Source organism: Sciurus carolinensis, unplaced genomic scaffold (genome assembly GCF_902686445.1).
Source record: "Sciurus carolinensis unplaced genomic scaffold, mSciCar1.2, whole genome shotgun sequence".
NCBI classification, from domain to species: Eukaryota; Metazoa; Chordata; class Mammalia; order Rodentia; family Sciuridae; genus Sciurus; species Sciurus carolinensis.
The window spans coordinates 1,111,351-1,126,515 of record NW_025920137.1 but is presented as its reverse complement, the minus strand read 5'-3'; the positions used below and the strand labels follow the sequence as shown (position 1 = coordinate 1,126,515).

General features: G+C 37.4%; 1 long non-coding RNA gene across 1 annotated transcript; it reads left to right on the top strand.

Annotated features, from left to right (window-relative positions):
• Positions 1–3,977: 3,977 nt before the first annotated feature.
• LOC124974219 (uncharacterized) lies at positions 3,978–13,493 on the top strand. Its single transcript, XR_007106766.1, has 3 exons — positions 3,978–4,098; positions 6,116–6,292; positions 13,185–13,493. It is a non-coding gene; the product is annotated as an uncharacterized LOC124974219 (long non-coding RNA).
• Positions 13,494–15,165: the final 1,672 nt, after the last annotated feature.

Below are 15,165 nucleotides of genomic sequence, written 5' to 3'. Positions count from 1 at the left end.
AGATTGCAATGCAATTCCAATTAAAATCCCAATGATGTACCTTGCAGAAATAGATCAAGAAATTATGAAATTCGTCTGGAAGAATAAAAAACCCAGAATAGCTAAAGCAATCCTCAGTAGAAAGAGTGAAGCAGGGGGTATTGCAATACCAGATCTTCAACTCTACTACAAAGCAATAGTAACAAAAACGGCATGGTATTGGTACCAAAATAGAAAGGTGGATCAATGGTACAGAATAGAGGACACAGACACAAACCCACATAAATACAATTTTCTCATACTAGACAAAGGGGCCAAAAATAATCAATGGAGAAAATATAGCCTCTTCAACAAGTGGTGCTGGGAGAATTGGAAATCCATATGCATCAGAATGAAACTAAATCCATATCTCTCACCATGCACGAAACTAAACTCAAAATGGATTAAGGACCTTGGAATCAGACCAGAGACCGTGCATCTTATAGAAGAAAAGTAGGTCCAGAGCTTCAACATGTCAGCTTAGGACCAGACTTCCTCAACAGGACTCCCATAGCACGAGAAATAAAAGCAAGAATCAATAACTGGGATAGATTCAAACTAAAAAGCTTTCTCTCAGCAAAGGAAACTATCAGCAATGCAAAGAAAGAGCCTACAGAGTGGGAGAAAATCTTTGACAATCATACTTCAGATAGAGCACTAATCTCCAGAATCTATAAAGAACTCATAAAACTCTACACCAAGAATGCAAATAATCCAATCGACAAATGGGCTAAGGAAATGAATAGACACTTCACAGAAGAAGATCTACAAGCAATCAACAAACATATGGAAAAATGTTCAACATCTCTATAATAAGAGAAATGCAAATCAAAACCACCCTAAGATTCCATCTCACCCCAATTAGAATGGCGATTATCAAGAATACAAGGAACAGCAGGTGTTGGCGAGGATGTGGGGAGAAAGGTACACTCATACATTGTTGGTGGGTCTGCAAACTAGTGCAGCCACTCTGGAAAGCAGTGTGGAGACTCCTTAGAAAACCTGAAATGGAACCACCATTTGACCCAGCTATACCACTCCTTGGCCTATACCCAAAGGACTTAAAATCAGCATATTACAGAGATACAGCCACATCAATGTTCATAGCTGCTCAGTTCACAATAGCCAGATTGTGGAACCAACCTAGAAGGCCTTCAATTGATGAATGGATAAAGAAACTGTGGTATATATATACAATGGAATATTACTCATCCATAAAGAATGATAAAATTATGGCATTTGCAGGCAAATGGATGAAATTGGAGAATATCATGCTAAGTGACATAAGCCAATCTCAAAAAAACAAAGGACGAATGATATCGCTAATAAGTTGATGTTGACACATAATGGGGGGTGGGAGGGGTTAGTGTTAGGGTTAGAGTTAGGGTTAGGAAGGGGGGCAAGAGTGGAGGAAGGAAGGACTGTATAGAGGGAAAAGAGGGTGGGAGGGGTGGAAGGGAAGGGAAAATTAACAGAATGAATCAAACAACATTACCCTATAGTAAATTTATGATTACACAAATGGTATGCCTTTACGCCATGTACAAACAGAGAAACAACATGTATCCCATTTGTTTACAATAAAAAGTAAATAAATAAATAGAATTTAGATAAAAAAAGAAGACATGGAGACATACCCACATAAGTACAGTAATCTCATACTAGACAAAGGTGCCAAAAACTTATAATGGAGAAAGATACCTCTCCAACAAATGGTTCTGGCAAAACTGGAAATCCATATGCAGTAAAATAAAATTAAACCCCTATCTCTCACCCTGTACAAAACTCAACTCAAAATGGATCAAGGATGTAGGAATTAGGCCCAAGACCCTTTACCAAATAGAAGAAAAAGTCCATCATGTTAGCTAAGGACCAGACTTCCTTAACAAGACCCCCATAGTGTAAGAAATAAATGCAAGAATCAATAAATGGGATAGATTCAAACTAAAAAGCTTTTTCACAGCACAAGAAACAATCAATAATGTGAAAAGACAGCCTACAGAGTTGAAGAAAATCTTTTCTACCAGGTAGAGCAATAATCTCCAAAATTTATAAAGAACTTAAAAAATTTTACACCCAACATACAAAGAACCCAATCAATATATGGGCTAAGGACCTGGGCAGACACTTCACAGAAGAAGATATACAGGTGATCAACAAATATATGAAGAAGTGTAATTAGAGAAATGGAAATTAAAACAACCCTAAGATTTCATCTAACTCCAATTACAATGGCTATTATCAAGAACACAAGCAATAATAAGTGTTGGCATGGATGTGGGGAAAGAGGCACACTCATATATTGCTGGTGGATTGGAAAGCAGTATAGAGATTCCTCAGAAAACTTGGAATGGACCCACCATTTGACCCAGCTATCCCCCTCCTCGGTTTATACCCAAAGGACTTAAAATCAGCATATTTCAATGATGCTGCCACATCAATGTTCATAGCAGCTCAATTCACAATAGCTAGATTGTGGAACCAACCAAGAAGTCCTTCAATTGATGAATGGATAAAGAAACTGTGGTATATATACACAATGGAATATTACTCGGCTATAAAGAAGAATAAAATTATGGCATTATACTGGTAAAAGGGTGAAGTTGGAAGATATAATGCTAAGTGAAATAGGCCAACCCAAAAAAACCAAGGGCCAAATGTTTTCTCTGATAAGTGGATGACGATACATAAAGAGGGGTGTGGGGGGGATTGGGGAAGAGAAGAATGAAGGAACTTTGGATGGTGTAGAGATAAATGGGGTGGGAGGGGGTGGGGGAAGGAAAGATAGTAGAATGAGACAGTATTACCTTATGTATATGTATGATTACATGAATGGTGTGAATCTACATCATGTACAACCATAGAAATTGAAAGTTGTACCCATTTGTGTACAATGAATCAAAATGCAGTCTGTTAAAAAAAATTTAAAAGTTAATATGTCTGTCTTAAAAGTTAATATGTGGTATGTGTATGGGTGTTTATATATACGTTTTTTTTTCCTTGACATGATACCCCTCCTCTTGTTTATTTTCTGTTCCCACTGATATTTATATTCCTCTAAAAGCTGTCAAGATTCACTATTTCCACTTTCTCACTTTCCCTTTTCTGCTCAATTTATTTTAATCAACTTTCTCTTTCCATCACTCCACTGAAATACCTGCTATCAAGGTCTCTAATATTTTTGATTTTGCCAAACCCAATAGCTAGTTCTCTGTTTTTATTTTTCCCAAACTTGAAAGAGTTGACACAGTTTACCACTCTCTCCTATCAACTCCTTCCTGCCCCAGTACTCTGTAAATCTTACCCGTTATCATTTCCAGAAGGGGTTGAAATGATGAGAGAATGACATTTTAAAGTAAGCTAGTAATTCTAGTCTTTGTGCTTTTTAGGTGTGTCTTTTTAAAGCTTGATAGAGGGTTTAGGATTAATTATTTTGTTTTACTTTTATTATACTCATGTACATGGGCCAAGTGTTTTAGGAGGATATTTAGAGGTGAACTGAAAAGTCACAGTAATAAAAACAATTATTTTAAAGCAACACTGGAATCACTATTAGCAGGTCTCACTGATAAAACATAATTACAGAGTAAGATTGCCCAATACTCTAAGGAAGCTAATTCTACATTTTTTTCCTCATGTGTTATGCTTGCTGTTTCTTTTGCCTCTGTGGCAGATAAAGAATGTGGATAAGTGCTGTGCTTAGTTCTCGGAGTAGAATTCTAAGTTGGGAACTCAGAGCTTAGTATCCAGGGTGAGGTTGGGCTACGGATGAGTTTGTGATGACAAGTGTGAGACTTGAAATAGAGTCTTGTCTAACACGAATGTTTATAAGTAATGTCCTGATACGACAAATGAAGACTAGCAGGAATCCAAGTTAATACACAGAGGTGTGAGGCATGACCATGATTTGTCTTTGCTCATGAATATGCATTTTCCCCAGGGACCTATCCAGGCTAAAGCAAAAAGGAAGGAGAAAGAGAAGGACGAGGAAAATGAGGAGAAGGAGAGGAGAAGGAGAAGGGAGAGAGAAAGGAAGGAGAGGACACAACCACCATCACCCAACCCCATGCAAGAAAATTGGTAATTATATCTTCCCATTCTTTTAGCTCTCTGGAGTGATCATTTTTCCCTTCCCATATTTCCCCCATGGGATTTCCCTGACTTATCATGCACTCTTTTTCATGTCACTTCCCTTCTCCACTCCTTTGTGCTCCTGTCCATATACTTCCCAAATAACTTTCTCTCAAAGTCTTGCCTCAGGATCTTTAGATGAAGGTATGAAAGCCAATACATCATCTAAACTATTGAATGCCTTGGTCCCAGAGAAGGGTATGCATATATTATAGGTTGGATTGTATCCTTCCTGGGTTTTTTTTTGTTTGTTTGTTTTGTTTTCAGTGCTGGGAATCAAGTCCAGGGCCTCATATACATACGCAGGTATTCTACCAGTGAGCTGAAAACCCAGTAAGTTTGAAATCTTAATTCCTCAGTATTTTATTTTGACATAAGGTAATTTGCAAATGTAATTAGTCAAGATTAAAGTGAACCCCTATGTTTTAGTCACCTTTTTAAATAGCTATAACCAAAAGTCCCCATGAGAATAGTTAAAGAAGGAAAAGTTTATTTGGCTCTCAATGTTTTAGAGATCTCAGTCCATAGATGGTCAATGCCATTAGTCTGGGCCTGAGATGAGGCAGAATCCTGAGGTGGTGGGTGTGGAGGAGGAAAGCAGCTGGAGACACCGCCACCAGGAAGCAGAGGGAGAGAGTGTTCCATTCATCACAGACAAACTATGTGTCCACAAGTCACACCCCTAATGACCACCTCCTCCAGCCACATTCTACCTGTCTATGGTTACACCCAGTTAATCCTTCTTAGGGGATTAATGCAGTGATTAGTTCAAGGCTTTCAAGACCCAATTATTTCTCATCTAGAACATCCTGCCTTGTCTTGTTAGAAATACTGAGGTGCCGCAAGAAATCAAAGACATGCTCAGGAATGGGTGGGCAAGGTCCAACTGTACTTCTGCAGAAGGGTGCATCCCCAAAGGGAATCCAGTGAGCACACACACCTGGCAGTCTGCCAGTTTTTATCCCTAGTGAGGAACTGCTCCTCACTCTGATAGGAAGAGTTCAGGGGAACTATTTACTCAATTAGGTAATTTAAAATTGGGGAGGGCATGAGAAAGGGCTACAGTTGTGATTGGATACCTATTAGGAAATTTAAGAATGACTTCATTCTGACCACATGGTTTCCTAACTTAAGATGGCCCCATTATACACCTGAAATTTAAGTTACAGTAAACATACCTATGTTGCATTATAAGTTTAACTTTGATAGAAAAGAAAACATAAATCTTACAGTCTTACACATGAACTTTTGGGGGATACTTCTTATCTAAACCATAATACCTTAATTCAATATGACTGAGATATTTATCACAAAGGGAGGAGAATTTGGACCAAGAGACAGACAAGTACAAAGTTATGGGGAACACCATGTGAACGTGAAAGTAAAGATGGGGCTTGCTATGGACTGAATGTGTCCTTCAAGAATTCATGTTTGAGGTCACAATTCTCAATGTCACTGTATTTTGAGACAGGGCTTCCAAGGAAGTAATTAAGGATAGATGAGGCTATAAATGTTGAACCCCAATCTATTAGGATTAGTGTGTATATAAGAAGAGATATCAAAAGAATCCTCTCTGTATCTCCACAACCATCCTCTACCCTTTGCCATGTGAGGACACCATCCTCTGTGACCCACAGCCTGACTGAGCAGGGACTCTACTGCTGTGTGTTTCCACCGGACAGCAAGAGACTGAATCAGATTTTGGACTTGCTCCTGAGGGTAGAATTGTGTCTGCCACAGTCCAGATTTTGATTTTCTTATGACATTTCTCCAGCGCTTCTTAACGGATCTTGGACTTTTATTCTTTTGCTCATTGTTTTCTCATGACTTCTTTAGCAAAATGGTTTATAGAAATCACAATACGGAACAACTGTAGCAAATTACTGTGAGTAAATGTTTTACTTTCGTAGAGAAGCATGTAAATGAATATGATGCTCACGACAACTTTCTTTTTCTTGGTCCTCAGGAGAAATAATCACAAACTAAACTTTTAAAGAAATTCCCAGAAAAATGAAATAAGTTAATCAAAACTTAAGGAAAATAAAGGAACCAAATAAATAATCTAGGTCCTGGAGCAGAAAGAGCCTTGGAATTGAGAGGAGAATGTGTGGACTCTAAGACTGGCTTTGCTGCTACTCATCAGGTAAAGCAGTCAGTCTCCCTTCCTTCTAGCCCCATTATTCATCTGCAGGGTGATGGAATTGGACTCAGATACCTCTAAAGCTCATAGGCTTTTTAAAATTCCAGTATTCCTGAGATTTGTGTGACTCATCCCCACCTGTGCCAGGCTCTGCTCCTGGCAGGATTGGGGGCCATGAAACTGATAAAGTGAACTCAGGTGGAGACTAGAGTCTCTGGCTTTCCTGCATAATTCAAATGCCAGACCCAACCAACATCAATGCATTGGCCAGCAATGACCTCGTGGAGACTTGTCAAATGCTCAACATTTATACCCACAGATTTTCTCATTATTATCTTCAGCTTCACTGCGCTTTTTGTTTCAGTTTGTTTTTTAAATTGTTTTGGAACACTTTATTTTGCTAGAAACTTTGACAGTATTGGCAATCGTGGTAACATTTTCCCCCACACTGTGATTTAATGTGCAGCTAGCCATTTTCCAAAGCATTACCTATTGCAGATGTGTGAGCTTTGTTTTCTCTTGTTCCAAGATCAGTTTTCCTCCCTTAGGCGTAAAGGACCAAAGAACTATTTGGATTTAAAATATTCTTTCTTTTAAGTTTCTTTGGCTCTATTGTCATTAAAATAATAAATTCTGAAATACAATTCTATGTTCTATATTATCCTATAAAAGAGCATATTCTTTCATCATTGAAAGAGGTGTTAATGCTAGAATTCAGAGGAGGTAGAAGATCAAACCTGAGTTATGGCACTGTAAAGTCTTCATGAATGAAGTGGAGTTTGGTTTGGGCATTAAAAGAGTGTTCTTAAAGGCAGTCGTGGAGGGAGGCATTATCAGAGAAGACTGATGTGAGCAAGAGTCAAAATAATTGTATTGACCACGTTCAGAGATATATCTAGATCTCCAGTTTGAATCAGATAAAAAAGCATGTGAAAATAACTGTTAAGTGGGTTTTCTTTGGGGATATTGAAAATGTGTGAAACTGGATAGAGGTGCTGTTTGCACAACATTGTGAGTGTACTAAATGCCATAGAATTAAGCAGGGTTTATTTTATGCTCAGCATTACCTCCATAAGAAAGAGGAAAAGGAAAACAAAGGGCCTTGAATGGCAGGTCCTTGTGATTTCTGCTTAATCTGGCAAGCAGTGTGGGGACTTTGAAGACTATGGCAGATGAGAGGTCAAATAGAGAACATGTTGACAATTAGGAGATGGAAGTATACTTGAGATGGGAAGACCAACTATATGGTTATTAAAAGGGTCTGCCTTATAGCTTAAAATTCAAAGTTATCTTTCCTTGGAATAGGCTTTTTTGGAAATTTCTAAACACACACAAAGTTAAAGAAATCGGTTTAATTAATACACATACATATCAACCAAATTAAAAAAAATTAACATTTGGTTGAGTTTACCTGCTATCCCTCACTCCACCCTCACTCTCCTCCATACACATTTTTATGTTGGGTCCTGCAATATTTTAATATAAACTCTAGACATCATAGCATGTCATCTAGAACAACAAACCAACCCACCTTTAGAATACATCTCAAATTTATACGGACATTTTCCTTTCCCTTTCTTTCTCTTCCTACCAGATAATGAGTTCACCTAATGGAAATAAGGACAAATTCTTAATTCTATCCAATCTTCTCCTGATTGTATAAAATATAAGTTTGAAAAGTTGGGTTGTTCTAATTAGATCTACAGAGGGACAACTGATTTATTGGAGAAAATGTGTCATTTGTCTTACTGAATACTCTGCATTCTGACTTTTACTGCTGCCAAATGATTCCATCTCAGGCCAGGGGAAAATACTTCAAGTTCAATCCTGTTTCCTATTGACATGAAGATGGTGTTGAGAGATAATAATCAAAGAGCTAAAGTGTCCATTGTTACTAGTTGTTATTGCTTCCAGGTATTTTCAGAGGACAGAGCTGAATATGCATATATTTATGAGAAAAGACAATGCATGAATTTATAGTTTGATTTTTAAAATCAAATTTAAGATAACCCAGTTTCAGTTAATGGTTGAATATTTGTATTTATAGTCTCATGTTGAAAAATATTAATTTTTAAATTTAATTAATGAGATTGTGCTTATAAAATAAATTTAACATAGCCATAATATTCCTACTAACAATAAATCTACCAAAAGGAGCTTGCATCTTGATGGCCAGGAGACATCTTCGATATCCTTCCTTCAACCTCACTCACATTGGTGATGTGCCAATCCCTCTTGACTTTATTTTTGAATGCCTGTCAAAACTGGCTCTCCATTTCCACACCTACACTCTTTGCTGTTTATCTATCCTTCCGGACCAGAATATTTCAACAGTTTCATAATCTGTTCCTGTCCCACCCCATATCCTCTTCTAAGACAATGTTTTCATGTCTGTCAGAGGTATATTTCTAAAACAGATTTTTGATGCAAACAAATAAGTTCAAACAATCAATCTTCACTGACTCCTCATAGTCTGCAATAATGGAAACCAGACTCCTCTTCCTGCAGGTTAAAGTCCCCCTTTGACAGGGTAACACATACTCATCAGTCCTCACAGTCTGCAGCTTCCACTCCTGTTAGGAGCCCTGCCCCTGTGGATACAAAACTCAGTACTGGGGTGCATCCACTGCATATAGGAGGGACTAGAAAAGGACCCATATCACAGGCCTTTGGAAAATAACTTTAAAAGACTTCCTTAAATGTCTCTTTTTTCATCCTGAAGTCTCTCTTCAATCATTTCCCCCCTCACTTGATTCCCTTTCTAAGCATATTTATTTATTATTTATTTGTTGTGGTGCTGGGGAATTAAACCCAGGGTCTTCTGCTTGCGAGGCAAACATTCTACCAATTGAGCTATATTCCCAGCCTCTCTAAGCATATTTAATCTCATTAACTCTTTAGCTCTTTTTCTTGAACTTTTTAAATGGAAACTTTACATTTTATCTGTTTCCTACACAAAATAATTATTTCTCTCCTAGCTCACACCTTGACACTTATGTCTGTAAAACCACCAGTACGTGTAGTAAAACAATAGTATTTCTTGGTAACAGTACTTATTATCCTACAGTTTAGCAGTCATATTTTATAATTTAAATATCTCTTTGCATTTCATCCACACTTCAATGACTTATTTATACTTTATACAACTAATTGCTCAGGTATCACAGAGTCCTCTTTTTCTTTTTTAACACATTGTTTTAAACTGCCTTGCTTATGTTTTATTTCAAGATTATACTACACTCCATTGAGACAAAATTCACTTACTTGTTTTTTTACTTTTGTAATATTAAAACAATATGGTAGATATATTTCCCATTATATCTACCGACATATATTCCAATTATCATTCAAAATTCTGCTTGAATTTTTTTTTTCTATTCTGATTTCAATCTGGCACTTAGGATTGCAGGAGTTTATCAATGTCCCATTTAGTCATTTGTGTGATAATATGCCTATGACTGTAATTTGCCTATGTCTACATATGTCTTCATTGTTAGGATACATTTTGCTCAGAGAGACCTTTTTTATACACATTAATGTCACTCAGAAACCTAATAAATTGTAAATTGAAACACATAATCCAATTTACTATTTATTACCCAGATTTAAATAACCTAATATTATCATTGTTTTCATTATGTCTTCTAAAATTCAATAAGGAATATTATCAAAGAAGAACATTTTGGACTTTGTTGATAATCCAATATATTTTACAGATCCTCTCACTAGACAAGCAGCACATTTTCTAAATTTTGCTATCGATTGCATGGTCACACTTGTTTCTTTCTCCTGGCTCAGTGGAGAACCCATGTTATTTCTCTTTTCATGTCTGGGCTTTTTAACTCTTCTCCGTGTTCTGTCTATTAATTGTCTTCCATGTGAAATTACCAGGACTAGTGACAGTTCCTGAAAAATCATTTCTTCATGAAAAATCATGTCTTCTTCTTCAGGAAGAAGAGCCTATGTATTGGAAAAATCTTTTCCACCCAACAAACTACAGTTATGCATTATAAAACTGAATCTTACTGAATCCTCACTGAAGTGTGTATGGATGGGGTACATTGCTAGGCATTATCATTCAAGTCAGGTACTCAGAGACAAATAAAAGAAAACAGGACCAGTTGGCACCTGAGGAAGTGTGGGTTGTGTACAGATGTGCTGAAAAAAATTCACATATAAAATAAACTGTCAATAAATGTAATTATTCTACTGCTTCCTCTTGTAAGTCCTTTCCTTAGGGAACTATAAAAAATCCAGATGCTGATCTGGGAAATGTCCCAAAATTATTCTTTTGAAAAATATTAACATTCTATTACAAAAGGTCTTGCCTGGAATTATACTGAAACTCAGCTCTGATGACTCTCAATGTTTACAAGCAATGGCATATTGGAGCAAAAGTTATGATTTGAGAGTGACCACTTTACAATGGATTAGGAGTAATGTGAGCTTTAGAATTGTTTTTACATCTGATTCCATCTCCAAAGACACATAGAGCTCTTCCTGTGATTGTTGGTGTTAAACATGAGAGAGGTATTATTTGTGTTGTTCTGAGTGTGAAGTGGCTGTCCAGCCCCTCTGTCACCACTGGGGCAGTGGGTTGGTACTAAATGTCATGATTGCTGCATCTGCAGATCCCAGGCAAATAGCACCATGGTGCCATCTTCTCTCTGCTGAGTTGTAGTGGAACTTGTGAATTTGATTTGAACTGGAAGATGGAGGGAAGAGGATACCATTTCTCCTTTCTTGCTAAATGCAGAAGAATTCCTCTGTGATCATGGTGCTGTGGAGGTGAACGCAGGCAGGGGTAACACTGAAGCACACCTGTCATTTTATGAAGCTCAGCACTCACTGTTTTTACAATAGCAATTTTAGCATCTGGTTTAGTATCCTGACAGAGTAAGAACTTACAAATGTTTTTGTGGGTTAGAAGATTATGAATTTTAAAGAAGACCTTGGGCTTACTAAATGGAATAAAATGGGAACATCAAGATTTGGTGCCAAAGGAGTTTTGGGAATGAAACTTTTAAAATAACAGGACATGAGACTTCCAGCGTCAGTGACCCTATGCACATTGGAACTAGATCTGTGTTGTACAATAAAGGAATTTATAGTGTGGTTTGACTTTACACTGAAAGATCAAAACGGAAGGGTAGGCATTATGATATGTCTATAATATGGGATATGATGATATGTCTAACTTTTTTCCATTATGCAAAAGAAACATTATGAATGGTAAGAACCTTATGAAAACACTAGAAAACTAAAGTAATGGTCCTATGAAATGAACCACCTGGTTCTTATTAAGAACTAACCGTCCACCAAATTACCTTGGGTTCTATGTAGTCTAGTGGGTTTGGGGGAACAAAAAAGTTACTTAAGTGGGTTTATAAAATGAACTGTTGGATGAAGAAAAAAGTGAAATATAATGAGTGGTTTTAATCTGAAGAACACAAAGGCTACTTTTGCCATGTGGTGACTTATACTGTGTATGACTCCAAAACCGTTCTTGAAATCATGTGGTAAGTACTTTCAGGGTGGAGGCCAATCCTACTTCATTCATTAGAAAGAGGATAACTATGCATACTCAAAAGAGTTCAAGCTTGGAGGGAAAGATTTTTTACTAGTGCTCACGTACTTCCTGTCAGCATGTAAGAATAAGAGTTCTAAATTCAGGAGGATGAGCACTAGGTGCCACAGTGAACCATGAGCAGTTTGCTTAGTGCATAAACAAAGACTAAGACAAAAGATAAGGAAGATGCTGCCTCTGAATTATCAATCTAAATCTTGGCAATTTGCCCAAATTGAAAATATTTTAGACCATTGAGGTGTTGAATTAAGATTCCCCAAGTGTGCCCTTTTTCTATAGAATTTTCCATTTTAGTACTTGCCACACAGTTGTGTACCTAATTTGCTTGTGGATTTTTTATTCCCTAAGAACTCATCATGTGGTTAAAGGAAGCTTCTCTCTGAGATTTCTTTGCTTCCCCAATGCTGAGGTACATGACTGGCATTAACAAAACACACAGCAGTTGAGAGCAGCCCAAATTCCCTGTGACACCATGATCTTAAGACCAAGTAGGGTGAATGGCTGTGAACTTTAGGTTATGATTTATTTTCTTTCATTGGAATAAATTAAAAAGGAGAACTAATTTTGGACAAACACTAACCTCTCAGCTAATTATATAATTTGTGAAATTCTCATTTGGATCTGAGAAAATTCATAGATACCCCATTTGAAGTATTTTAACTCTTTGAGATGAAAGAAAAACTTAAGACCTTTCCAGGGGACTACACAGGCAGTGGAAGATGGAGATGATCATGTCTTTAGGATGACGCTGAACAGCAAGAGTTGCTTTATGGAGTTTGTGAGGGTGCATAACTACAACTGTTTGTTCAGTTTATGCAAATTTTGTTTGAGATTCCTATCTTACATCTATGGTTAATAGCAGTTGGATAAATAGGACTTTATTTTGGAGTAAAGGACATGTTAAAAAGGTAAATGAGGATATTTTCACCTAAGCCTTATATTTAAAGGCACAAAAGACAGAAATTATCCAAAGAAAGACTGTAAAGAATGGAGAAAGGGGGGAAAAGAGGTTTTTTTGGTTTGTTTTTGTTTTTTAAGTCCCAAAATTTCTTTAGTAAGGGTTGCTGAAGAAGTATCCTGAGAGAATTAGGTGAAGCAGAGGAGGAGAGATGTTGATAGTGAGGTACACACACAATGGAGGTAGGAAGGTGTCACCAGAGAGGACTACTAATGATACTAACGATGGCAATGACAAAGATGGTGATTGTGCAGGAGTGGTTGGCAGGAGCTATGTTGGCATGTCACTTGCACCAAGCCATTTCATCCTCATAACAAATAATAAGCACTATTATTATCTACCTTTTACAGATGTGGGAATGGCAATCTGTCCAGTCACACAGCTGAATAATGGAGAATGCAGGAAACAAATTGAAGCAGGCTACCTGTAGAACCTGGAGAAACAGGACTTGGAATAAAGTTGCTGGAAAATTGACTCTTTCTCTGAATGAGGAGTTCACCAAATATGTGTATCAGGGCCTTTCATGGAATCTTCTTCAACATTTCAGCTACTCATGAGAATATTATAAGGTTAACTTTGATGTATTCTAATTGTTCAAATATTTATGCAGTTTGCAAAGACATGCAAAAAATAACATAGGATAATAATAGGAATAATAATAGGAAATAAATAACAGATTTCCAAGTAAGGCCATAAATGCAGTCTTAGCCTATAATATAGCTGTCATAGAGCTAATTTTAATTTTCACTTTTAATTGACCTGCTTGTGAAAATCTTATTTCTTGTCTCTCCCTTTCTGGATCTAACATTTCCTATTTCCTTGTTCCACCCTGTGTGTCTGTTCTGGTTTAACAGCATAGCAGTGGAGTCATTATGTACATAATTGTTTCTGTAGAACATCCTGTGGTTGTGATGTGGTCAGAGGGGATTGTGGCAGCTCAGAGAAGACCCAATATTCCTTGCCACAGCCACATTAGACACTGGTAGACCAACCCAAGGAAAGGAAGTAACCAACTGTGTGCCTCTCTGAGCACACACTGAACAAGGCGCAGGGCGACTCCAGGGGTAAATCTTTCACCCAGAAACTGTGGGTTGCTCTATCCCGGCACCTGCTTGTCATGTATTCAGACCTTGGGAAAGGGCTGTAGTTTTTTTAAACTCAGAAATACAATGTACAAACCACAAAAATGGGAAGTTATACTCCATGTATTATTGTTGCTGAAAGCTTGAGCCTTGTCCCCAATGCCAACCCAATAATGAGGACATGGTTTTGAGAAAAAGAGAAAAGAAGATGTATTGCTTTGCTAGCAAAAGAGAAACACAGGGAACTACTGTCCCAGAGGTTGATTCTACCTATCAGTAGGAACAGGGGACTTTTATAGAGGTGATTGAAAGGATATATTCCAGGTGTTCTCTGTGGACATTGTAATTCACTTGTTAATTTGGGAGCGAGTCATTTCTAGATCTTCTGGTACCACCCCCCAAATCTGAATTACTTCATTCCTATGATGGGTGTGTATTCAAGGATAGAGAAATCTGCCTAAAATGGGTAAGAAAGGTAATCCAGTTTCCACTGAGATTAGGGAGGAGGAGAGATTAGGGAGGAGCAGGGAGACAGAAAAAGAAAGAAACATATCCATTTTAAAACTAAATTGCAGTGGCAGAACAGCGAGGGCTATATTCAAAGCATAAAGTGGACCATTGTTACTTTATGATATATCAAAATACATTCTACTGTCATGTATAACTAAAAAGAACAAATTAAAAATTTTTAAAAAAAGAAATATAATGTACACTTCTGAAAAACTGATTTTTTGGCTTCTTGGCTGTTCTAAGTATTATAAGCATACTTAAAAACTGTCTCACTAACAAAAAGAAAATTAGAAGGGAAAAGAGCTAGATTCTTCCACATTCCCCACCACCCTGTGGCCACTATGTGAGCAGACTAGACACATACCAGAAGTGTTTTAGTATTTAGGAATCCAGGCATGCTTGCCTCCTAGGTAAATGTTTAAATGAGCACCAAAATGGAGCTAAGCACTAGAAGAATCATGTGTTAGACTGACTCAGCAGATGATGCCTTGGTAGAAAACTGACAAAAAGGAGACTGAAGCTTATTGTCTTCCTCATTGACTTTGAGGGCAGAGTCATGTCTGAATTACCTTCACATGGATGGCATCTACCAGCCTGCCTTAAGTCTGAAAAAAATGTTTGCAAAAATTAACAACTTAAATCAGGAATCTTCTATCTAGGTCCCCTGGGCAACAGAAACTCTTTAGGCTTCCCTCCAAGGCAGATGAGGTGACAGAGGAAGAGGGTGCCTGCAAACCAG